This window comes from Melospiza georgiana, chromosome 1 (assembly GCF_028018845.1).
Source record: "Melospiza georgiana isolate bMelGeo1 chromosome 1, bMelGeo1.pri, whole genome shotgun sequence".
Classification (NCBI taxonomy): domain Eukaryota; kingdom Metazoa; phylum Chordata; class Aves; order Passeriformes; family Passerellidae; genus Melospiza; species Melospiza georgiana.
Window position 1 is genome coordinate 145,721,645 of NC_080430.1, and position 27,040 is coordinate 145,748,684.

Below are 27,040 nucleotides of genomic sequence, written 5' to 3' on the forward strand. Positions count from 1 at the left end.
AATTTAAGGTTATGAAGTCCCTTAAGCCCATAGCACAAATCCTGCAGGTTCCTGAACTCTACAGACACCTTTCCAAGCAGCAAAACATCAACTCACCTGGGACTCTCAGAAGAGGTTTCTTCAGTTTTGTTTCCTAGTGAACTGACTATGGTGTCCATCATAGTAGTCTTTGTCTCCCTCCATGTACCAGTGAAATTATTAGAGAGTTTGGCACAGAGCCAGGGAGGTTCAGATTCCATTTCCTCCTCCCCCCTAAATGTTTTGAAGTTATTTCCAGTCAGCCTTGCATTCTCTCCATCCTTCCAAAGAGGAACCTCTGGTCCTAGAAAAAACAAAAAGGAGAGGACATAATTGTGGTGTTGCAGTTACAGCACAGAACTGGGGTGGGGAGAAAACGTTGTTCTGCTCCTTATTCTCAAAAAACTACATCTATGTTGTATAACTTTTCTGCTGTAGCAATTGTTAGAAAAAATACAGGAAAATCTTACTACAGTAGTAAGAATACTATGTAATTCAGAATGCAAATCAAGCACGTGATTGTATTTTGCCTAGTTCGTAGGCTGCTTGAAAGACATAAATTAAAAGCTATGTGGAGCCCAGAGATGAGACATTAGGATTCAGTTTCAGTTCTTCACAAGATTTTTATTAAAAAATTACTTGGAATAAATGAAGATCAGACAAATTAATCTACATATGAAATGAGGTCTGCTTGGAATGCTCTGGTATTTGAGCTGCTGCTGAGATAGTTCTTTACAAAACCAACACAAAAGAAAGATTTACAGAAATAAGTAGTATTTTTTTATTATTTCAACTGATATTCTTGGGAAAAAAACAACTTCTAAAGAAAACAAAGCCTTCTGCAGATCTTTAGACAGTTATGGCTACAAGAACATTATTCAAAATATAACAATAATAATTAAGTTTTAATTGTAATTGCCTGAAAAGGTCAACTGATAATTTTGTGGAAAAATAAATGTGAGAACTACAAAACTGGCTGCATTTGTCAATATCAAAAAAGGAACTTCAATTATTTTTTTCTTTTAAATGTCAGAGAAACTTGTGTTGTTTCAGAAATTAAAGGAAACTGCCTATGTTTGTGTTTAAGTGATGATGCTAGTGAATGTTACTGAATAATTTGAGAGAAAGAACAAAAAAATCCAACAATCTGAGTATGAGATATTAATACTGAAGGCAATGTGGGCAAGAGATGGGATTTACATATCTGAGTAACAGAGCAGGAAGCTGCTAACTTTCATCCTTGTTTTACATGCATATGTTTCAAGTTATTCTTAATTAATATAACATTTTCAGAGGTAAAGATCTACCAGATGTGAAGGTTTGAGTGATCTTAGAATTTGATCTTCCATTTCTCAACTGTAATCCACCCACATTGTGGCATCAGATATAATTTAAAAAAAAACAAAGTTTATAATGCTTGACCCATGATCTTCCCTTGAGTTTTCAAACATCCCAGATATTCATAGCTATATTTCCACTGAGCTCATTAGCAATAGTTATTTTGACTTACATTCATTGATTGACTTTCATACGGCTTGGAGGTGTGATAGAAATTCATTGGTATTTTTACAGTAATTTAGTAAAGAAGACTTCTTTCTCTAAATATGTTCAGCGGTGATGGATTGGTAATCCTACTCCTTGAAGAATAGTCCAGGGCATTCTTTATTATTTTCTTTTCTAATTTAGACATTATATAAAGGATCAAGATATGTTTTCTAGTGCAAACTTCAAAACAACCAAACAATTCCCCAAGTCAGGTTTGTCTGTTTGAGAGCAATTTCCTATGGCCATGCAAGCTGATCTGTCAAACTGTGACCCTTCCTCTTCCCTGGCATGTTTACTTTGGCAAGGCCACAAAGAGAGACATAAATTGTTTGGTTTAAATAACAACAATCAGAACATTGGAATCACAAGCAGATCACAACCCGGTGACATGGCAATGGAAATCTCTCAAAGTGCTGCCCACATTTTTTAAATGAGATGCTGTTACTGCATTGATTTATCCACAGTTAGATTTCAATAAAAGAGAAGCTTGAAAATATCTGCATCTGGCATTGGTTAGGGGATATCTGGAGGCAGCTGGTGCTTATCCAGGCCCCACTTACCTCAATTCTAGTAAAACACCTGTGCCTAAAATTGCCTTTTAGTTCTCTGGCTGACTGGCACAGAACAACCCATGTCCATACTGTTAACTTTGCTTGCTCTCTACAGGATGACAGTACACAGGTCACTTACTGAGAGTTTCTGCCCTCTGCTAGGTTCTAGGGAAGTTCTAGGGAAGTTCTAGATGTTCCAGACCAAAATTATGCTGGTCTGAAGAATACAGCAGTACACAGAGTTAGGGTCTGGTGGCCATTGGTTTTCCCTCATCTTTATTAGGAAGGTAGCTATAGCCTATGTAAATTTCTTGTTGTGTCCAGGCCCACTTTCCTTGGTCCAGATTCTTTACATCCAGTGGGAACTTAGCTGACTGATTTAATGTAAGGCAGGAGCTGAGAGGACTCCATTTTCCCTCAAGGACTCAGATGGAATTATCCATTGTGTGTAAGGTGGATAGACAGCACTGCTTTCATGGAGATAACTGTCTCTTTCCAGAATATAAGGGAGATTTAGGCTGACAGCTCCCTGAAGTGGACACCTCTTGCTTCTGCCTGAAGTAAGCTAGGATGAATCTGGGGCTTTTTCTTTCCATTCTTTCTCAAGGGAGTTGGGAAATGTATAAACTTAGTGAAGTTTGAAGCTCAGGAAATTGTGGTCCAGTATATTTTAAGTGCTCAAAAATAGTTCAAGTTCTTCCATCAGACTCAATTTTAAGCAATACATTTTTAATCTAATAATAAGACACAAACCCTGAAACCATCCAGGCTGGAAAGATCTACAGTCTCATACAGACTAATAAAATTGAGAGTTGATATCTGAGTTGATAAAAATTGGTAATTGATATCTGGTGTTTACCATCAACATTGCAGGAAATACATTAAAAGAAAGACAAGAAGATTTACATTTACATGACTGTGTATGACACAAACTTTTTAACAAGTCTCCAGATTTGTATTATTATGCCCCACTTAAGGTGGATAATGCAGTGGTTTAATGCAATCAGAAATGCTTATCTGTTTCTCTGTGTGTCATCATCAACAGACAAGGGTTGAATACACTCACTGACCCATAAAGTTCAGGAATATCTTAATGCCACGCATTAAGGACGCATTTGGGCAATTAAATTGTCTCCTGTATTTCTAATGAACAAAAAGGAGCTGGAGTGTAATATCACAAAGCTGAGTCAAAGCCAGGAAGAACTCCTTGATTTTTTATTTACTTTCCTTTGTTTTAGCAATCATTTTGGTTTTTCTAATTTAAGTGGCCTATATGTTTCAGGACCAAATCTAATGGAAGAAGAGACATCTGCCTTATAGTCTGACAGTAAAATGCTATTAATAGCAATACCAATACAATCACTGCTCACACTGGAGTCCACTGATTTATCTTCTAGATGGGTAAAGAGTCACAGTGCAAGGCTAAGTGCCTTTTCCAATGAGGAAACTGTCTGGACTCTCAGAGCTCACAGTTTGCTGCAGGGAGGGAAGAAGATTAAATCTCTTCAACCCTCTACAGTGAGAATACCTTTGGTTTAGAGAAGAGAGTTTGTGGATGCAGAATGAGTGTTCCCTGACATTTTGCCTGGGATGAAGGAAATGGAGAGTAGGAGTGGGGCAAGCACTGGACTAACCTGCTACTGTTTTAGTGCTCTGTAGCTTCCCTACATCATGGATCCTACTTTTCCTATCCTTCTACCTGGTCTTCAGGAGTCAGGAGACTGACAGTGGGAAAATAAAAGAATAATTTAAGTATCAAGGTATTTTAAAACTGAAGGAAAAATAATGGCATTGAAATTTTAATTCTTCTTTTGATCTTAGAATTATACAGTTCTCTTCTATGTTAAGAAGGTCCCATTTATTACAAAAAGAAAAGAAAAAAATGATCCTGGGTATTAGGGCTTCGGGAAATACAAGATATTTTGAAACTTGGAGTCTAAGACTGCAGCTAATCTTGCATCCACATTGCAGATATGTTACCTACTCTGTATGAGGAGAAAGGCAAAGCCTATGCACTTGTATCTGTCTGTGATTTGTGGAGGTTAAGACCCTGATACTTCTGCAGTGAAATGTGGGGATGAAGCCTCTGTACCCATTAATCCTACTATTGAATTTAAAGTCTTCCTGGATTTCAGGCCTCAGATTTCTGCAGTGAGCAATCAAACAGAATATCCCTCTGCAAAGCCTTGCTGACATGGCTCTGGATCTTTTGAACCCTCCCAACTGAGATTTACCACTTACAGTATCCTTTTGCAATTTTCTGTGAGGCTTTTGGCAAATCTCATCCTCTAATAATACAACAAGATCAAAACTCCAAGCAGCAAGTCTGGTTATTGTGAAATTATTGATACAAAGACAAGGTTTTAATCTTATACCACTGTCTACAACAGAAATTGCTGCTAGAGGGAATCCAGCACTACCTGTACTTTCCAAACACATTGTGAATAGAGATAATTTCCATTTCATGTCAATGACAAATCCAGAATTGTCCTTTCTTTATCTCTTTAGAAGGTTCAGAAAAAATAATTTCTTATTTGCAAAGCCTTCCTTTCTCTCTCTTCCACTTGGGATCTTCTTTGTGCAAGAACTTTTCTCATGCTTGAAAAAATTTTTCATGTCTCTGGCTGACACATTGCCTAAACCTCCCTGACAGTAGCTTTGCATCTTGGTTTTTTATGCTATTTGCTTTCAGTACATGATTTGCAGCCAGAAGGACTAGGGTTCTCAGCCATCTACTGCAATAACAAAACAATGCAGAAGAAAAACAAAGCAAAAACAAACTCACAATTTACAAATAGCTGAACTTTCTTTCCACTTTCATTCTGTGTCCCCATCTGTTTTTTTAAGAGGAGAGACCTCTGAGACATCAAAGAACCCTGTAGGGACAGCTGCTTCCACAGCCCTGACAACCTCAGGAGGTCACTAAAGGACACATCCCAAAATATGAAGTGTCTATTGCAAAGAACTGATGAAGCATCTCATTCCTAGGCTCTTCACTCCTCCTGGGCCTGATCCCTTACTGCTGACTGCAGTGAAATAAGGGTCAGATTGGGTGGCATTTATCCAGATGACAATTTGCCTCACTCAAAGCACACAAAGGACTGAGGCAGCTGGGAGCTTTAGACCAAGTGTGTTTCATTCCCTGGAGTTGCGCGTTATGATAAAAAACTGAGCAACCAACCAACCAAAAACACTAGAGAGGGAAAGAATGAAAACCATAATAACATGCAGGAGATTCCATCCTTGATTCTCTCATCAAGTCAACATAATAATGATAATTTAAAAAATTGCCTAGAGGGGTTTTTTTATTTTCCCCCAGGTAAAGGTAGGTCTGCTGCGGTTTGAAATGCCACTGTCAACTGCAAAATATCAAATGCTGTGAAAAATACCAGACCCAGAAAGAACAACAGACCCAGAAAGAACAACAGTTTCTTGCTTTTATTAAATTTCTCAGTTAATGTTGGTTGGCAGAATTTACATTAAAATAAAAAAAAAAATCAGTAATTTATACTCAAGACTGCTGTTTGGGTTTTTTTGTTGTTTTGGTTTGAGGGTTTTGCTTTATTTTGTTTTTGCTTTGTTTTTGTTTTTATTTGTATTTTTGGGTTTTGTGGGTTTTTTCTTTTTTTTTTTTTTTTTCAAATAAGATACCCATCTAAGCCCTTTTGCCTTTCTCTGAGAGGTAGAAATATGATTTTCACTTCCATCACACAGCCAAGCTGTTGATAGATGGGTTGATCTGACACAGCCAAGGAAAACTGAAAACTTGGACCTCATATCTTCACAAATGTGCCAAATGAAGCTTATTTAGATAGAGGCACCAGGTCACTTTTCAAGCAGAAGTGGGGGCTGGACAGCCACCACAGTTTTAACTCAGCTTTTCATCTGTGCTGGACCCAGGTAGAGCTGGCTCCCCTCTTGCTGTTCCTAGGGGACTGAGAATATTCTGTGTTTTAAAACCTTGTCTGCTCCATGAGCAACTTTCTCAGTAAATTACTGACACTTCTGGAATGAGCCTCTGGGCAGAGATGGCACTTTTCTATCTGCCAGCAAAGGCCACCTTCATCTGTCTTGAACCGTTCTGCTCGAGGACAAATTCTGGTTTCAGAACATTTCATTGTTCAATTTCATTCTTAATTGCAAAACATACTTACATGAGACCAGATCTTGGTGTTTGGAGTGTTTATCCACTCTCTTGAAGGCCTAATTGCTTGTTAGTCACCTCCTAATTGATTGCTGTGGAACAGTGATTAGGAAGGCTCAGACAGAGGATAATGGCTTCAGGTGGGCTGTACCCTGGGCAGCCTGAGTAACACCAGGCATTCCTGTAAATCACTCCTTGATAAACAGAGCGAGGTCAGGGCCAGCCTGGGGAAGGTGTGGTGTGCTGAAGGACCTTTCACTCATCATTTGGCCATGTCAGCTGAGTGACAGCTCCAGGAGCAATTGGACTGTCAGTGACATCTGTCTTTGTGATCAACTGCTTCCACCCTCTCTTTCTAACTATTTTGGGGATTTTTTGAACACTGTACCACTGGCTCCATTTGCTTGTGGCCCTTCTCCAAGGCACTAAACCAAAGGAATATATCTTGCTCCCATGGAATTCAGTGTTGAGTTACCAAGCCAAGAGGGGCAGAAAACTGCTTCTGGTCAGGCAGAGGTGTCATTTCAGGCACTGAGAAAGCTCAAACTGGTTTGTCCTCTGCAAACAGAGGAGCTCTAGGCAGGAGTGAAGGACCATGTGGGTATGGCAGGCATTGATGCTCAAAGGGAGCTCTGCCCTGGTGAGCTGATCACCTTTCCTGCTGAATCTTCATGGATGGGCTGGGGGCAGCAGTCAAGTGTCCTGAGGAGCAGAATTTGGGCCCTGTGTCTACACAAGTGTCAGCATCCCCAGTCCCTGTACCCTATGGGGGAGAAAAATCAGGGATGGAAGGAGGAAGGTAGGCCTGGGAACAAGGGCTGGGGGACAATGTTTTAATTTTGCTTTTTTTTTCCCTCAGTGGTTGAATCTATTGAAAGTGACAATAAATTAAATAACTTTTCTCCAAGTCAAGTATGTTCTGCCCGTGACGGTAATCAGCAAAAGAATCTCCCTCAATATATCTCAAACCATGAGCCTTTCCAGTTTATTTTGTCACCTGTCCTGCTGAGGAAGGATGATGGAGCAGCTGGGGGGGTATCCAAGATCAGCCCACCACAGTCACAGCCCCTGTCTTTCAACCTGAAGCTCACTGCAACTTGACACAAAAGACGTTGTTTAGCTCTTAGCCAGCTATTATAAATGCATAGTCCATATGGTGTATAAACATAAGCATGAGATAAATAACATTTTATTAAAATAACTGCTAAAACAGGAGAAACAAACCAAAAAATAACCTTGACAAATGTGTGGCCTTTCTTCAGCTAGAGTGTCTCTGTGTCAATAAGCATGGTCTCTTTTTGTAAAAGAATCTAATGCCTGTATAAAAAACAATCAAGATCTAAAAAGACTGACTCACTGTCTGAGATCATTATCTTGTGTCCCCTTACTCATTGGAGACAAGTAACTTTCTCTGATGGGTGACCCAGGCCACCTAAAGACTGAAGTGTTGGAGCAGGGATAAATTGCTTTTCTGAATTATATTTTTTTTTCTACCACTTCAGAGGAAAGTTAGGCAAACTTTAAAAGGTATTAACTTTAAATAGGCTGAAATTAGGTATGATGCATCCTACCCTTAGCTCCTGCCCTAACCAAGAAGGATAACAAGGTAGACATTTTGGCTGGGATAGAGGGCAGCACTCACACCATCTGGCTATTTTAGATACAATGCAGTATGAGATGCTGCACTGGTACCTACAAGGAGCACTTTGAAAGCCCCAAGTCACCTGCCAGCTACACACAGGGATCCACAGAAATGTGCCCAGGGGTGTCAGCACTCCTGAAAGGAGTGACCTGCTGCAAGTGCATAGGCCTGGACACTGCAGCTGGTTTTAAAATGGGACCTCCCTGCAGGACTCTGGAGTCTTAAAGATGTCTGGAAGATTTGCAAAAATTATCCATTCAGGTAAAACATTAATCTTACAGAAGGTAAAGGGGAAAGTCATTTGGATGCTTTAATAGCTCTCCCTTGACACCTTTTATCCTTAGAGGTCTAGATACCACTGTAAATCTTGTCTGATAGACTTACAGCCTCACAGGGAGTTGGGTGGGATAGTGCTCCATCAGCAGCTAAAATTAGAGTGCATCTTTGTTCTTTCAGCCATCTCTGAATTGCTGTTTGTCTATCCATTTAAATTTGAAGAGAAAAATGCCACTTGCCTTATCCTTGCACTGGTTTAGGAGTGCCAAAGGTTGGTACCTCCATAGCAAATGGCAGCCTGAGCCTTGGTGCCAGGGAGTCCAAGCAGACTGAAAGTGTGTCCCTTTCCTGCACAGAGGAGAGAGCAGTGATAGCAGTGTCCCAGGCTGAAAGAGCAGATGCCCATTTACAGATGAGAAAATTCAGGATAAATGAGCACATATGCTGTGGCCAGTAGCCATTGCTTTGTTCCCAGCCTGTGAATGTGCCAAGCCTATCAACAACACCATCGAGAAGTTAATTCACAGCTACAGACAGCAGATGCTGAGGCATCCTCCACTCCCTGAAGCCTGTTTATTTCCCACTAAAGGTAAAGCCTGTGCTGTGCAAAACCCAAGATTTCTGAGACAAAAGAGCTCAGCAAGTATGGCTTAAGCAAAAGCTCCTGGTTCAGAGAGCACTTGGCTCCTGAAAATGCACCATAGCTTCTTCTAAACATTTTTTTTTTTAACACTTGCCTGCTCAGAATCAGGAGGTATTTTGGTAGAATAATGAATATAGCTTTATGATAATCCATCAAGATGTGATAATCCATTAAGCAGCAGTTCTTTTATCAGAGGCAGAAGTAGAGATCTGAAGTAAGAGCACAAGGAAAGACTCAGTCACCTCCAGGATGAGCACATGCAGTCCATACAGCAGCCATGGGAGGCACAGGAGGAAAAGGCACATCCTAGCAGTGAGCAGTTTAACTTGGTCTCTGTTTTGAATCTTGGGGGTGGTGAGTGTGACCTTTTCATCTGAGCATTGTTCTAGGTCATTTGTGGCAGAGCAAAACTGAAACCTGCACTTCTTCCCTTTACCCACAGAGATTTATACTTTGCTGTCAGTTCCTGCCTCCAGGTTCCTCCACCATGACAATAGTGCTGTGCTGCGGGCTGCAGGTCAGTGCAGCACGAAGGAGGATCCCTGAGAGGAGCTGTCCTCTGCCCACGCTGCCAAAAGCACATCCTGGCTGCCCTGGCTGAAGGCATGAGGCTGTGTGTGCTGCCACCTCACCCTTGACAGCTTGTGGACACTTTCTATTTTTGGCCATGTGTTCCAGCTGCTCCCCTTCCAGCTCCATTGCACCTTTAACCCAGCACTGAGCTAAAGGATAGTAAAGGATTATCAAGATCGGCCTGTCATAAAGGCTGCACTCTGATACCTGCAGTTGCTTTTAAAAAGGAATATGTAAGTGCTCAGTGACACTGCCTGTGCATTTTTTTTAACAGCAATTTTTTTTGTCCTTGTTTCTCCTCAGTTTAGATAGCTTGGATTTAATATTTTTTCCCTTTGGTACTTCCCTTCTGTGTGCCAGCACTGAGTTTACAGCTTCTGTTTGTGTCACCATGGTCTTTTACAGTAGGAAAGGGGGACCTGAATGTTGGCCTTTGCTCACATACAAATGTGTCTGACCATTGTTTAATGAAATTCACCCACATTTGTTCTTTAAAAAATGTCAATCAATACCAATACTAACCAATTTTTAAGTCACAGAATGGCTTGGGTTGGAAGGGACCTTGAAGATCATCTAGTCCCAGCGACCTCTGCTGTGGGCAGGGACACCTTTCACCAGCCCTGGCTGCTCAGAGCTCCTTCCAACCTGACCTTGAACACTGCCAGGGATGGGGCATCCACAGCTGCTCTGGGCAGCCTGTTCCAGTGCCTCACCACCCTCACAGGGAAGAATTTGTTCCCAATGTCTGATTAAAATTTACCTTATTTCAGTTTAAACCCATCCCCCCTCATCCTGTCACCACAGCCTCTTGTAAATTGTCTCTCTTTCTTGTAGTATCCCTCCAGGTACTGAAAGGCTTCAATCAGGTCACCCTGAAGCCTTCGCTTCCCCAGGTTGAACATCCCCAATTCTCTCAGCCTGTCCTCATAGTAGGGGTGCTCCATCTCTAATCATCTGGGACCCTCCTCTGAATTCACTCCTCATCCTCAGGTGGCATCTTCCTGGCATCTGGTTTCTGGTCCTGTGTGAATTTTGTCAGATCTGGAGGCAGGGGTTTAATTTGTTGTAGAATTATTAATTTATTTATTAATCAAAGAAGAGCAGATGAGGACCATGTCCTACCCCCAGCTGGCAGAAGGCAGTTGAGTGCAGCTGAAATCAGCTCAGTTAATTGATAAAACAACAGCTGAGGACCAAGCTGGGTAAGCCTCTGTGAGTTTTTATAGGAAAAATGTTCCCAAATTTCTACTTCAGTTTTATATTAAAGCAGCCAAACTTTTCTGAAGCAGTGGAGATGAAGTGGGAGGTTAAGATATTAACCATTAGAGTGTTTTTCAGAACCATTCTGCTTCTGCATTTCATGTGGGCTTCTCCCTGACCTGAATTTGGAACTAATTGAGAACTAGTCAGAAACAGATATTGTGGCTGGCTTTGCTTTGAGTTCTTGTATCCTCAGGGCTAGAGAGCTCTGCTACAGTCTGGAGAAGCTGGGAGCCAGACAAGGGGAGAACTATTATCTGAAAATCAAGTAAGGCTGTAGTCTCTGATGTTTGGCCCATGATGCAAGGAAAGGCTGGTTGTTCATTTTCCTTTGGTAGAAAAGAAAAGTAGGACTTGCAATGCCAAGGCTGATTAGGCAGCTGTGAGTAATCAAAGGAAACACTATTGTGTTTAAGATCCTGGGAATGTAAATATGAGAAAAAGGGTAGACAAAATCATCCCCAGCTGTAAGGAAGACAGGTTATTCATGTTGGAGCTCGGCAATGTGCTAAGATAAGAGCCAGGGAGGGTTCAGCTGCTCCCCTCACTACATCCTGGCAGGAAGGCTGGGAAAGCTGGTGGTCAGTGGGGCCATGTACAAGAGAGGGTCTGTCCTCCCCTCCATGACACAGGAGGAGCCTGCACAGATGGATTCACACAAATACAGATGTAGACACCTAAACTCTTCAACCCACGTCTGGCATCAGATCCCAATCTCCCCACAAAGGAACACTGAGGTTCCTTGCCTGCTCTTTATTAATCCTTGGTTTTGGAGGACCAACTTCATTTCTCTCTTACTAAAAACTCTTTTGTCCTACAGGGATTCTTTCTATTCACAAATTCAGGAGTCTCCTTCATTTGTAGCTCATAGCCCAGAAAATCAGTTAATTGCATGAACCTCAAAATTTGAATGCTTTTTTAGGAGCCATGGTGAACTGACTCTTTTGTCAAACTCTTTTACAAGAAAGAAAACCCTTGAGCTCTGGTCTATGGGGAGAAAAAGAGGATAGTGAAATGAAATCATATGTCCCATGTGAACAACAACTTTTTGGTACATTAGCAGTTCTGGGATATGCAGCAAGGGATTTTAGAAACTGCAAAACTTTCTCAGGAGACTTTTTTCACAGTAGCTGTTGGAGTGATATCATAGAATTCTTAGGAGAGGGCAGACTTTTTATTATTAGCAAAGTAAAAGCAGTATGGCCTCACTCATTTCTGGAGATCAGCTTGATTTTTACATTTGAAGGAGAAAGGTGAATAAAACCCAGGAAAAACCAAATATAAAACAGAAAAGATAAAGCTAAATATCAAAATTCTGTAAGTTTATTATCTGACAACTCCCATAGAGTCACAGAGGACAAAAATGCAGAAGTGCTTGCTGGGCTTTTAATGGTTATTTTATAATTAATCAGCCAGATGAGACAGTTAAATTGCAAACTGAACATGCATTATTATGAAAATCAGAAAGTGGGTTAAAAAAAGAGATAGAATATAGCAATTACCCTTTATTTTTATGCCAACAAGGCTTTAAACAGAATCCTACCAGAGAGATAATTTTTCAGCAGAAAGATAAGATTTTATTGCTTCTAGGCATTTATTCTAACCCTGAGTACTCTCTTGCTCACGCTGTTTTAAACCTACCCTCAGTAGAGACCAGTGCAGCAGAGTGGTTCTCAGCTCTGGAGCTCAGCTACCTCTCTGCACCCTTAAACTCCTCTTTCTGGAGGTTACACCACAGCAGGAGCTCAGGTGATCTCAGAGCAATGTGGAAACCCTCATGAAGATTTATTTCCTAGTCCTGATGCAAGAGTACCAGGCTGCACATCTGAAGAGCAGCTTGGCCTTGGTCTGCTGTCAAGTGGTCGCTCATTTGGGCAGGGGGTAGAACTCAATTGTTAGAGTACAGAAGAAAGTTGTTGTGGAAGGAGGAGGGACCCACACAAGAATTCTTACTGCTCTGTTGAGGCTTTTATGAAGATCAGATGTTATCTCAGATTCCCAGACCCCTCTGCTGTGCTCTGGTCAAGTATTTATAGTTCAAGGGACTGGCAGAGCAAGCAGCCAGCCCAGTGCTGGTGTTGTAGATACTCTTGATTCTTCTGTCTTCTGACTATCAGTCCAAGAGAAACATTTATTGCCTTCCTCATCTGAGCTTTTTAGATTATTTTATTCGTTTTTCTGTTAAATTGATTTTAGTACCAGCTGTGAGCACTCAGCATTTCAGTAAATTAGACCCTGGGATCTGCTGTTTGACTCCTTCCCAGTACAAAGAGGAGCTCAGAGAACAATGCCTTCTGAAGTGGTTTTGTCCAGGATTACATGAAACCTATAGCACAGGGAAGTGGAAAACCCACTTCTTCAGTTCTGCCTGTCATCCTACTGAAACTGCCTTTCTGTTTCAGGAAGAAAAGCAGGTTCTCACAAAAAGCCCAACAAATTATTCTCCTGTATGACTTTGGCTCAATTCAAGGACACAGAAGCAAAATAATTCATGACGAGGTATTTAAATATTGTGTTGTAATGCTTATACACAAATCATCATTCACAGGGCCATATTGACTGTGATGTTTCCTTATTTCTAAGTGCTTTACTTTGTACCCTCAAGCATTCATCACTCTGCATTAAAGTTATTTCTATGCAGACCAGGAAGGGAGAAAGTTATTCTGGTTTAATTGCTTCTACCGTAAGGACTGATAGGTATAAAACATATCAAGGGAAAATTTGTGTCTACCAGAAGTCTGTAGGTGGTTCAGGTCATGGACTTTTGGGCTTAGGGCTCCACATCAGGTATAGGCATTAATGCTCAAGCAAAATAAACTTCAGAAGATTATATTGATATATAAGAAATTATTATGTTTTTATTCTTATATAGAAACATAAATTGCTAAAGGTCTTTGGGCCTGGTTTCTAGTTTTTCTTTTTCTGTCTGCTTGTCCCACTATGAGTTTCTGGTAATACACAACATCATGAACTTTTGAGAGGATTCTACTGTATAAAAATAAATGTATAAAAATGTACATAGGGATGCAACTCAATACAGAAAAGAGAAAAAGCACAGTTCCACCCTTCTGTGAGGCTAAATTTCAGGATGTGTAAGAGAGATGATTTAGCTGCACTGCTTTCTATAGAAAATGCCAACAAATACTGCAACAGTTCTGTGAAAACAACCCTTCATCCTGGCTTGAAGATAGACACCATTAGTGATGCCTTCCTGACCTCATGTGTGTGATACCAAAGAAGACACTGACCAGCCTTTAGAGCCAGCCACATGCCTTAGGTCAGTACTTTTGGTTAGGCTGTCTCAGGTGTAACCTCTCAGTGCAAGAGCACATTGCACACTCTCGGGTCATCATAAGCTGAATGCCCCTGCCCAAGTTTCTGAATATCCTGAAAGAGGGAGAGGTGGAACACTCCCAGCCCTGCTGTATTCATGGCCAGTGATATGACTGAGAAATTAACAGGCCATGGCAGGTGTATTTACCATGCTGAACTAAATATCTCCTTTGTGAGACCAACATCCTTACAGGGCATTAGGTTCCTTCTTCTTCTCACATAGACTTCATTCTTTTCCGCTTGCTTCTTTTTTTTCTCTCTTTTTTTTTTTTCCTTTTTTTTTTTTAAAGTAAAGCTTTCTCAGGCAACTATTGACAGCAACAGAAAAGAGAAACGAGAAATGCCATTTGCTGGTTATATCCCATCCCCATGTCTCCAGCCTTCTGACCACCCTGATGGCCTTCTGCTCAACTTGCTGCTCTTTGTCAGTGTCTGGGGAGCCCAAACAGGGTTTCTTCCATTAAATGTCATCTATAGCTTGCAATAAATACATTCCCTCTCCCCAGCTGGTCTCTTTTAGACAAAGAAAAACCACATCAGCCTCAACATCACACCCTGGAAACACAATTTGTGACCAGAGGGTTGCATGAACCTCACCTTTTTCACTGAGCTGATCCTACCCCAGTGAGTTTCCAGTGTTGATGCCCTATCTGGCATCACTGATCATCCAAGTTCCCTTTCCAGGGAAAAAATCACACTCCCCAAAGTGAAATTTCCAAAGTCACAGCCACACCCTGGAGTGAGTTACAGCTCACTCCAGTGAGCTGATCATCTGAATCCTCCACATTTTCATTACTGCATATTCCTTAATGAAAACTTTAATAAAATCTCTGAAACCTAATAGCAGTGTACAAAAAGGATGAAATTTCCAATCTGGGAGAAAGCGGCCTCATTTTAATCCTGGCAGCAAATATTAAAAATGGAATTAAATGCAAAAGAAAGAAAAACTAAGAAAAATGTGATTATATGTACCCAACAGACCTAGAATCCATATAATATTTCCAACTACTTTTTGTTATACCTCTCTGGTGAAGCGCACACTAGATTGTCAGTGTACTTTGTAAACAGTTTGGCCAAAGGGCATCTGTTATTTATTTCTACTAAAATGCTTCTTGCAGGGTAAGAATTTAAGTAATGACAAACACAGCAATAAAAAAAAAGTGTAAATCAATGTATATAGTGACTTATTGCAGACATAAACTTTGTCTTTGGAGAGAAAAAATATTTTCGTATACCACTGACCTATGTCAGAGCCTTTAGAAAATAAAACTGTCCAGAGATGATTTATTTTGCTTTATTCAAAACACGTTATTTGATATCAAATGACATCTCAGACTTAAACCATACTCATTCATTCCCTGAACCTTCTCACATATATACCTGCTACTTACACCTTTACTGCAGAGAGAAACTCTCCACTTCAATGCTCTAAATGAATTTTTCCAGCACAGGCAATACCACACAACATTCAAATTTGTGTTCCAATGATTTAACAAGGACGTGAGCAATGGCCACTGGCAGTGTGTGACCTAAGCAGATGAGATTGTCAGAACAAAATAAATGAGATTTGTGGTGGTTGTTTGGTTTTTTATTTTTTTAAATGACTGTTTTGCTACTGCAGGTAAGAAAATTGTAAGACAGTAGATGTACTTTGGAAAACAATTGCAGCTGCAGGCAAGAAACTATCAACAAGCACATACTGCAGATTTCTTTCCTAAAGTCCTGTTCTGTTTCCAGTGGTAGTTTTACAGATCTCCAAATTACACATTAGAAAAGAGAGGGGAAAAGTTTTAAAAAATGGTACAACCACAGAAATAACACTAATTAAATAAAACTCCATTAATATATTATTGCAAGTTTTACTTTATTATTTTGTAATAATCAAACCCAAATAGGTTGCAGTACTTATGAAATATTGGGATAAAATATCCCTGGAAAACTTCAGCTAGTAATTAAAAAAAAAAAAAAAAAAAAGAAAAAAAGGGGGGATGCCTTTGGGGGCAAAAATAAGGAAGAAATTATCCTTGTTTTGAAACTTCCACGTCTGGAAGTAGTCCCATCATCTTTCCCTGGAGGTGAAAAGGTCTGTAAAGATGGTTGGGCTCTTGGTACTAGACAATACAGACATTTTGGCCTATAGCTCTGCATTGCCTGTGGGAATAGATAACTCTTCTCTCTTTGTGTAAAGAGCCTGAAGGCAGGAGGATTTCCTACACTGGACCACTGAGTTTGATGGCCAACGTGAGGAGGTTTGAATACACTTATTTGTATGGATGAGGCTCAGCTGTAAACTTCTGCACATGACCTGCTTATCTCCCGTGCTTGCACAAGCAGTGAGAGAAACACCACACACCTCACACAAAAAAGGAGGAGTCTGAAAATGAACATAGAAATTTTGCTTCAAAAATACTGTGTCTCTCCACTGACTGAATCAGGAATTTTAGTTATTTTTAAATCTGATTTTTATATATTTTATCGTCTGCATAAGTTTAGCATAAGCTAAGTGGTTACACAGCTGAAGTCCATCCTACATACTCAGAAATAAACTACCCACGTAATTTTATCAAACTTTTATTAGTTGGTTTTCAGGCAGGTTCCAATGTTATCAGAAACATAATTTTACAGTGTTATTTATTAACTGTGATCTTTTCACTGTTGAAGAAAATCTTTACTAAACAATATGAGTTAACCTTTGCTACTTCCACTGTGGGAAAAAGACTTGGAAACTGCAAGTCTGTTAGTCTAAACAATAAATATTAGCCTTGTTCTAAATAATTATATTTAAGATCCAAAAATATTTCAGGTAAATTTTGAAAATAACTCTGTGAGAACTCTCTTGATCTGCCCCAACAGAAACTGAATAATGACTGATATAACCCATAGATTCCATCAAAGTAAAATTTTCAACTTTGGATACCTAAAGGGAAGTCTAACATCCACTTTCTGATAACTAAATGATTTATTGATGTACTTACCAAATTCAGTTTATTAAACATGGTCCATCTGCCTAAACACAGGGATACAGCCATTTGAGACATGCTCTCAAGGTCTCAGAGTGACCCTGACTCCTGTGCCACAAGGTTTTTGAGGAACCCTGCTGTCCCAGCTGGACACTGGAGATCAAGCACCTCTGTCCCAGGCTGGGGAAGTGACCCTGGTCCATAGAGGCAGCCCAGAGCAGAGGAAATTTTTCTCCCGGGACCTGGAAATCAAGCATGTCCCTCTCTGTTGATGCCATTCTGTAAGCAAACAAACCAGAGAAGTTTAACCTCAGCTACTGGAGTAGTGCCCTTAATGGAGTAATGCCTTAATGTAAGGCACTTTGGAACTCTGTGTGGTCTCTTGTACTAATGGAGATTGCTGGTCACATTTAATGTCTTTAGTAAAACATCCAGTCTCTGTGGGATTGCAATTATGCATAAAGAGGCCAGGGAATGAACAAACAGATCTCACTGCAGGCAAGTGAGATTAAGTGAGTTTGTTAGAGGTAATGGTAAAGGGGCTGCAGGTACAGCAATGTGCTGTGCTTTGCTACCAGGAATATCTCATTCAGCTGTGTTATCTCCCACCACACAGGGTGCCCAGACCCCACAGGTTCCAATATCTGTCAGTCAGAACTGACAGATATTATCTTTGCTGGTCTCTGCAGGGATATTTGTGTTCTTGAAGGAAAATGCTGAATAAGCCCAGAGAGTGCAATGTGCTCTGGATATAGCTGGCAATGTCCCTGCAGCAGTCCTCGTGCAGATGTGACATTCATGTGTACAAAGCATGTGCAGTCCCACCTGCCCTCAGTGTGTCAGGCCCAGTGGTCACAAACTGCAGCAGATTTCACCACCAGAAAGGAGGGAACCCTGAGGCTCACCCTGACCTTGGTCAGTCAAGGCTATGGCACTGAGAAGCACTCAGCCCTGTTCTTCCCCTATAGGCTTTGCTTGTTCCTGCTCTCAAAATATTTACCAAAGACCTTTCAAAATGCTAAGTGATGTGTCTTAATATATATGTTGTTATTGGTATTTCCTTTATTCACTACACTAATAACATACAAAAAAAGCTCCAAGGGAGTAGGGTGATGTGACTTTATTCTGCGAGGGTCAGGCTGGATGGTCCCTCTCTTGAGATACCCTCCAGACATTTTTTTATTCTGGCTGCAGTTGTTTACAGATGACATTTCATACCTTCTGTTTTGGAAGAATGGGTATTTTGAAGACAAAATGCATGTTTGTCATCTCCCTTACTGTCCCTTAGAATTTTCAGGTGTATCTTATTTGGGTCTGATGAATTTTATCACTCAATAAATTATTATTTATTTTCCTGACATTTCAATATCTAAAAATGTTTCCCTCTCCATGCCAGGAAATAACAAGTTCAAGGTAAATATTCACCCAGAAGTCTCCTTCATTAAATTTCTACAAAAAAACTGCTAAGCCTCTCATGGTTATATTCCTCCATAGAACACTTCAGCCCTTGATGATTCAGTGCAATTATTGATCTCTTTCAGACATCCTGATTTTCATTTGTTTTCACACCATTAGCTATTTATTCCTTGAAATCCATCTTGGCCATCCTAATTTTCTCGTTACTTAACAGCTGTTTACTTATCTTTCTGTTTATTGGCTTCATTAGGGTCATATAATAAAGGATTTTTGTTTGACTCATTTTGCTATTTGGAAGTTACCCTTTAATCATGTCAGATAACTTCTGGTCTCCCTTCTGTTCTTCCTTTCCCCTTTTGTTTGTGCCTCCTAATTCCACTCCAAACTTGATTTGTAGAATGGGGTTTTTTTTCATAATTGACTTTGTCAGCTGCTTTATTTTCAACTATGGAATATTTTGACTCATTTAACATGTTTTTCTTAATCTTCCTTATAAAGTTTTGGGTCCATGTTGCTCCTTTTGTGATTCCTCCTGTGTCCTTGAGTGGAAAGGAACTAAGATGTGTTAGCAGTTATTTTAGAGGCTCAGGACTCTGACTTGTGCTGTCTAAGAAGGGGATCTTCATAAGCAAGTCCCCTCAGCCCCAGAGCCTGCCCTTCTGAGCAAAGAAACCATCCAACTCCAAAATCAGAGCAGTTGAGGGAATGCCTAAGTTCCAGCCACTGCAGTTCACTCTCTGAGGCCTCAGTAAAAATTTACCTTCTTTGTTTTAAGCTGCATCTTTTGACTAATGGACTATGAACTGAAATTATTTTGTAAACATTATCCTTCTATAAAGATGACAAAGGAAGGTAAGAAATAACAAATTAATTACTGGAGGTCACCTCTTAAAGTCTTTTCAGGCTGGCACTTCTTGCATTATTTTCAATATGCTGCCTCAGAGGAAGACAAAAACGGGGAAGAATGAGGATGCCACTAGCAAGTCTGCATATTCCACATCCCCTTCTGTGACCCACATTTTAAAGAGACTGTCTACCTGCTGCCTCAACAGTTTGTGATGTGGATATGATACACACCAAGAGTGCTTGGATACAGTCTGTGCATTTCACTGACCAAGTCTGTCTGTCCATTTCTGGCCACAGACAGGTTTGGTGGAAACTAGAAAGTGTTATTTCCAATGACAACTTAAAAAAATGGCTCACTAAGGCAATACACAACTGTATCTCACACTGTAAATATGACAATGTTGCTGTTTCAATCCAGTGAATTCTTAAAAATGCATTTCTCCTTTCTTGTACTTGAAAAGTTAATGGTCTTTTCCTCTTCTTTTTTGAAGTGGGAAAATACATGGTGACAGAGTCTCCTAATGGTCATTCAGAATGACATTTTTGCTTACAGTAATTCGTGCAAATTGGAAATCCACTTTTCTCCTCAGGAAATGAAATCATCCCCAGTGTTGACACATGTTCCCGGACAGCTGAAACAAATGGACAGTTCAGGTTTCTTGGAACCACGCTGCAGGCTGCCTGCAAACTTATCTGTTATTACTTACAGATAGTCAATCAGTTGTGAGCCAGTGTCACACAAGGTGAATGAAGGCTTTGGAGTGGCTGTGTACCTGCTGGTGCCCTTAGAAGGCTGGCATGAACCACTGCAGAGAAGGCTGAGTGTGAGGAGTGCAGAACTCCTCTCCCACTCAGAAAGAGAGGGAGCACTTGTCCAGGCTCACTCCATCGCTGTGTATTTGCCTTATGTAGTAATTTTGCCTGGTTTATGCAGAAGGTTGGTTCATATCACCATTACAAATTTCCTGACTCATCCGCTCCTCCCTTTCAGTTTAATTTTATTTTTCCGTCTCATAATTTATCTCCAAAGGTGTGCTTCATTTTCATAACTGGAAAATATTGGTTCATTATGTCATATGTAAAACAGAAGACAAAAGCTAGTCATGCATGGAATCTTATTATTACAAACCCACCATGTGTCTGGAAAGTTGCTCATTTTCAGTCCTAGATTTCTTATTATTTTTGCAGAGACTATGTAGAGAATTTCCAAATGCAAGTGGTTAATGTAATTTGCCAGGTAATGCAAACAGTGATGTATTTTTATTTTAGAAAAACATTAGTTGTATTTCATAGAGTTTTATCTACATATAGCCAATGAATCATTAATTTAGTTATTTCTTAATATACTTTAAAATCAATTATTTTTCTGAACAGGAATAATGAAATGGAGAAGATGTGGAATCTGTAAATTTTACATATTTTCATTGACATGTACATAATAATTTTTATGTTGTATATTATTAGCTTTTTAGTCTTGAATGACAATCTTCCTGAATGTCCAAAAAAACTCCAAGCCAGGAGGAATTTTGTTGCAAATTTCTATTAATGAAATATGAGCTTGATTATAATTTTATGCTTTCCATGAGGGACTAGCAATAGTTCTGACTGAATATCTTCAGTATATTAGAAAAGCTATTATAAATTATGCATAGTATAAATATAATTAAACATTACCCAAAGGCTTGTTATTACTTTCAGACTCATCTCTCTCCTCACATTCTCTTCCCTTCCCATATGATTTCATATCCCCACACAACAGGTTTATTGCTATATTTGGACTTTGCTTGGATCACAGCAGCCATTGAGCACTGCCTCCATCCTCAAGACTCTTAACCAAGTACCATGGGTGATTTGGCCTTGATGTGTAGGTAACTAAAACAATAATTGTTTTTGTTTTGCTATGTGTTTTTAAATAAGGTAGCAAAGATAGCATGTTTTAAAAGGTAAGTGATAGCTCAGTCATTCTGAACAGGGATTCCCAGGTCACAAGGACATGGAGTTTCCATCCATGGAGGTGTGAGCACAGCACAATGGGTTCCTTTGTGGCCCACAAAAGCCAGTGAGTATTCTGGAAGCAGCGGGGAAATGTGAATATGTTTGATTCCCCCTGCTTTGCTCATACAGAAGCACAAGACTCAATGCAGGAGCCTCTGGGTGAAGCTCCATGGCCTGTACTATGCAGATGTTTGGTGTAGCTCACTGAATGGTTTTTTTAATGAGCAGAGAGACCAGCAATATTTATATTCCTCAATACTTAGAAAGATAAAAGGTATTTCACAGAATCACAGGGTTGGAAGAGGCCTTCAAGATCATTGAGTACAACCCATGCCCCAACACCTCAACTAAACTATGGCATCCAGTGCCACATCCAGTCTTTTTTTAAACACATCCTGGGATGGTGACTCCACCACCTCCCTGGGCAGACAATTCCAGTACTTTATCACTCTTTCTGTGAAAAAAATTTTCCTAGTATCCAACCGAAACTTTCCTTGGCACAACTTGCAACTGTGTCCTCTGGTTCTGTCAGTTGCTGCCTGGTGAAAGAGACCAACTCCCACTTGACCACAGCCACCTTTCAGGAAGTTGTAGAGAGTGATAAGGTCACCTCTGAGTCTCCTTTTCTCCGGACTAAACAACCCCAGCTCCCTCAGTCGTTCCTCATAGGGCTTGTATTCCAAGCCCCTCATCCGCCTTGTTTCCTCCTCTGGATGCACTCAGGTATCTCAACATCCTTCCTAAACTGAGGGCCCAGAACTGGACACAGCACTCCAGCTGCAGCCTCACCAGTGCGGAGTACAGGGGGAGAATGACTTCCCTGCTCCTGCTGGCCACATTATTCCTGTCTCAGGACAGGATGCCATTGGCCTTCTTGGCCACCAGGGCACACTGCTAGCTCACGTTCACCTGGCTCATGACCAGTACCCCCCGGTCCCTTTCTGCTTGGGCAGTGTAAACTCGGCACTTGGACTTGTTAAACTTCATCTTACTGGACTCTGCCCATCCATCCATCCATCCATCCATCCATCCATCCATCCATCCATCCATCCATCCATCCAACCGTTCCAGGTCTTTCTGCAGAGCCCTCCTACCTTCCAACAGATCAACACACACTCTCAGCTTGTTGTCATCTGCAAATTTACTAATGAAAGACTCAATCCCCTCATCCATGTCATCAATAAAAATATTGAACAGAACTGGTCTCAGCACAGACCCCTGAAGGACACCCCTGGTGACTGGCCTCAGCTGGCTGCAGCACCGTTCACCTCCCCTCTCTGGGCCCGGCCATGCAGCCAGTTCCTAACCCAGCACAGAGTGCTCCTGTCATGGGCTACAGCTTTGCCAGGAGTGTGCTGTGGGAGATGATGTCAAAGGCCTTGCTGAAGTCCAGGTGCACATCATCTACAGCCTTTCCTTCATCCACCAGGCAGGTCACTTGGTCATGAAAGGAGACCAGGCTGGTCAAACACGACCTACCCCTCCTAAACTCTGCTGACTGGGTCTGATACCCTGGCCATCCTGTAAGTGCTGTGGGATGACACTCACTATAAACTGTTCCATTACTTTAGCAGGTACTGTGGTCTGGCTGACTGGCCTATAATTACCAGGATCCTCCTTCCCACCCTTCTTGTGAATGGGTGCCACACTGGCCAGCTTCCAGTCATCTGGAACCTCACCAGTGGGCCAGGACTGCTGGCAAATGATGGAAAGCAGCTTCCCAATCTCATCTGCCTCTTCACCCTGGGATGGATCCCATCTGGGCCCATAGATTTATGAATATCCAAACAGCTCAGCAGTTTTTGGACTGCATCCTCCTGGATAACAGGGGGACAATTCTGCTCCCTGGCACCATCTACCAGCCCAGGAGGACAGCTGTCCTGAGGACAAGCCATCTTCCCACTAAAACTGAGGCAAAGAAGGCGTTAAGCATGTCCACCTTCTCCTCATCTGCAGTTATTAAGTTTCCTCCTGTATCCAGTAGAGAACAAAAGTTGGCCTCACCCTTCCTTTTACTGTTAATATCTTTGTGAAAGCATTTTTTATTATACTTTACAAAAGTTGCCAAATTAGGTTCAAATTGAGCTTTGGCCTCCCTAATTTTTTTCCTACATGCCCTAGCAACCCCCTTAAATACTTCCTGAGAGACCTGACCCTCCTCCCAAAGATGATACATCCTTTTTATATTCCTAAGTTCCATCAAAATCTCACTGCCCATCCAGGCTGGACATTTGCCTCATCAACTCATCTTTGAGCACACAGGAACAGCTGCTCCTGTGCCCTCAAGATCTCTGTTTTGAAGCACACCCACCTTTCCTGGACTCCTTCGTTTTTAAGGGCTGCTTCCCAAGGAACTCTCTATATAAGTCTCCTAAATAGGCCAAAGTCTGCCCTCTGGAAGTGTAATGTAAAAGTCTTTTTTGTTGAAGTCAAGAGGGAGCTTCCTCTGTGTCTGACCCAACAAGAATTACCCTTTTTACCTGCTGCAGTGCAAGGTGCACTGTGGTGTGGTGAGTAGATCACAGAAAGGACAGGCAATGCCAGGACAGGGTGCCTCTGCACACAACCCTGGCCACACACAACCAGACTCAAAAGGGAAATTTGCTGCACCTTTAAAAGAGAGTTGCAGTACCCTTTTATGCCAATAAAGTAACCCAAATCAGGATCTGTCACAAAGAGACCAATGTCTCTCCTAGGGCTGCTTTTAGAGGGCGTCAAAACCTTCCAGATTTTGCCTGGAGACTTGGATTAGTGCAAAGAAAATACTAATGCTACCAGTGAAAAAAACCTAAAAGATATTTTGAAAGTGTGTTGGCTTTTCCCTTATTTTATTTTCGCTAAGTTTAATTTTAATGGGATTTTTAAAAAGTGCATAAGGAAAATCTTTATACTCTAAACTGAATTGAAAAAATTTAAATTGTTACACAGGGAAAGATATTCTATTTTACTACTATTCCAGTTTTGCCAGAATTTTTGATAAATTATGGAATCAGTGTCATGTTGGAGGGAGAATTTTTATTTCAAAATGAAAAAAAATGCAAACCAAAAAAGAAAAAACTCAAAAAAAACCCAAGAAATAAATCTTGCAATCATAAACAGATTGAGTTTTTTTCCTCGTCTATTTATTTAGCCTTTGGAAATTCTCTTTTTTGTTTTAAAATTCATTTTTAAAGAGAAATAGTGCTTATATTATTCCAATATAAATAAAAAAATAAATTAACAGAATATTAAACCCCTGTAAGAAAGGGTTTAATAAGAAACCCATCTAAGAAATACAAGATAATTCAAGTTTTCCTTTCCAACCCTTCAATAACAAGCTCAATAACAATGTCGTATTTCCATAGAGATAATATTTCACTTATTATTTTACATGAGTGTTTTAATATAAATCAACAAATTAGCAAATTTGTCCTTTGCTAAGGACAAATCATGTCTGACAGACTTGGTGGCCTTATACAAAGAGGTTACAGTGTTGGTGGATGAGTGGAGAACAAGTGATATCATCTACTTAAATGACATGTCTTGTTCTTCCCTCATCACATTTAACACTTTCCCACACAACATCCTCTTCCAGAAATCTGGAGAGGGATTTTTTCCAAGGACATGTAATGAGTGCTCACTACATGCTCACCCCAAGGTACTTTACCTTGAGTCCTGTGTGCAATTTTGGAAGCCAAATACAAGAAAGAAATAAAACTGATCAAGAGTGTCCAAAGGGGGGCTATGAAAGTGGTGAAGGGTCCAGAGGAGAAGCCCTATAAAGAGCAGCTAACACCACTTGGTCTGTTCAGCCTGGAGAAAAGGAGACTGAGGGGAGACCTCAGTGAAGTTAGAGATTCCTTGTAAGGGGAGGAAGAGGTGCAGACACTGATCTTTTCTCTGTGGTCACCAGTGACAAGACCAAAGGGACTGGCAGAGGAAGTCTAGGGCGGATATTAGGAAAATGTTCACCCAGAAGGTTGTTGGGGTCTGGCACAGGCTCCCGAGGGAAATGGTCACAACGCCAAGCCTGAGAGAGTTCAAGAAATATTTGGACTTTCAGGCACATGGTGTGATTGTTGGGGTGTCCTATGCAGGACCCAGAGTTGCACTCGATGATCTTTGTGGATCTCTTCCAACTCAGGATAGTGAATGATTCCATGATTCTATTATCCTGTGATAAAACAAGGGGAAATGGCTTTAAATTGAAGGAGGACAGTTTTGGGTTAGATGTGAGGAAGAAATTCTTTACTGCTAAAGTGGTTAGGTACAGGCACACTTGCCTGGATGAAGTTGTGGATGATCCATCCCTGGATGTGCTCAAAGCCAGGTTGGATGGCACTTTGAGCAAATTGGTGTAGTAGAAGGTGTCCCATCCCATGTTAGGTGGGATGGAATTAGATGGTACTTAAAGTCCCTTCCAACTGGATCAATTCTATGACAATGAAAGATATTTACTTTTCCCAGTATTTTCCTATAGCTGCAAATGCCTCCACAGAATGCTTTCTCCATGGAAGATCTCCAACATGTAAACTAAGAAATGGAGGAGAGACATCTAAAGCCAAATATAGCAAACATGAATCAGCCAACTGCTCACCCAGCCAAGGCAGAACCTTCTCTCCATGTGCCCCACACATGAGCATCATCCCTGCCCCCAGCTCTCACTGGTGCTCTCTTGTGAACATCAGATCTAGTCAGTGTGTGCACAAATTTATGTGCAAGCACCTGTGGAAGTCCAGAAATGCTCCAGATGTGGAAGTGATCACTACTGTCACATAATTTCAGACTGGAATTCATAGCCTTGCTTTGATATCATGTGTCAGAAGGACTGTGAATAGAGGATAACTCCTGGATAATACTGGAATTATCCCCTTACTCTGCCATCCTGCAAAGGGCCACACACATGAAGCACCTGAGCCTGTACGTAGTGCTGCTGGAATGAAAGCAAATTGACATAAACTTCAGGTGTTTTGCAGAACTAAGCATGAAAAGCTGTTTCTTACTGCTGGTGCTTTTTAGTTAAATAGCTTCCCACCTGCATACCTGCTTCCTTCTTTCTGTCTTTCCTCCCTTCCTTGTTTCTCTCCCTTCCTCCCTTCTCCCTGTCTTCCTTGTTTTTATCCAGAACCAATCTATCACTGTGTATTCTTAAAGAACATTCAGTACTACAAAATTTATGTGGAGATGGCTGATATATCAATAATGAGAAGATCTTGTAGTCAAAGAATAAAACAGAGATAACTTTGAAGATGAAACTCTAGCAGGACTGCAGAGAAACAATTGCTTGTAAATCATGTCTTCAAGCACATTAGACCATAGGAATGGAAGGTGAATTGGGACTAAAACCACCCTAATTCACCCCTTCCCATCCCCACTCCTGGGAATATTGTAAACACTAAAACCTTCTGTGTTGAATTCAGAGATTTTTTTTCCAGCTTGTTATGTGATGAAAATTCAGCTGATCTGAACTTGGATTAAAGAGGCATGCAGTTTTGATTGTAAGTCTGGTGAATAATATTTAAATTCAACTGGGTTTGGTTTTAGTTGTTCTAAAGCCCTTCCAAACATGAACTGGAAGTGAGTGCTGGGAGTAACTAATAGAGCTTTAAGAATACATACTGAATTTTTGGTGCACTTTCCTGTCTTTTCATTTTGCTTTGGAAATGTCACAGGTCTATGCAATTTATTGAAAAACACCAATTAGGAAGGGGAATCCAAAGCACAGCCTAAGACCACATGAGACTTGGTGAAGAAAAAAGAAAAACAATCAAATAAAACAAGCAGTCCAGATTTTATCTCCTCAGCTCTTGCTGTAGCCACCAGAAATTATACCAGACCTTAAACATTCTCTTGAGTGTC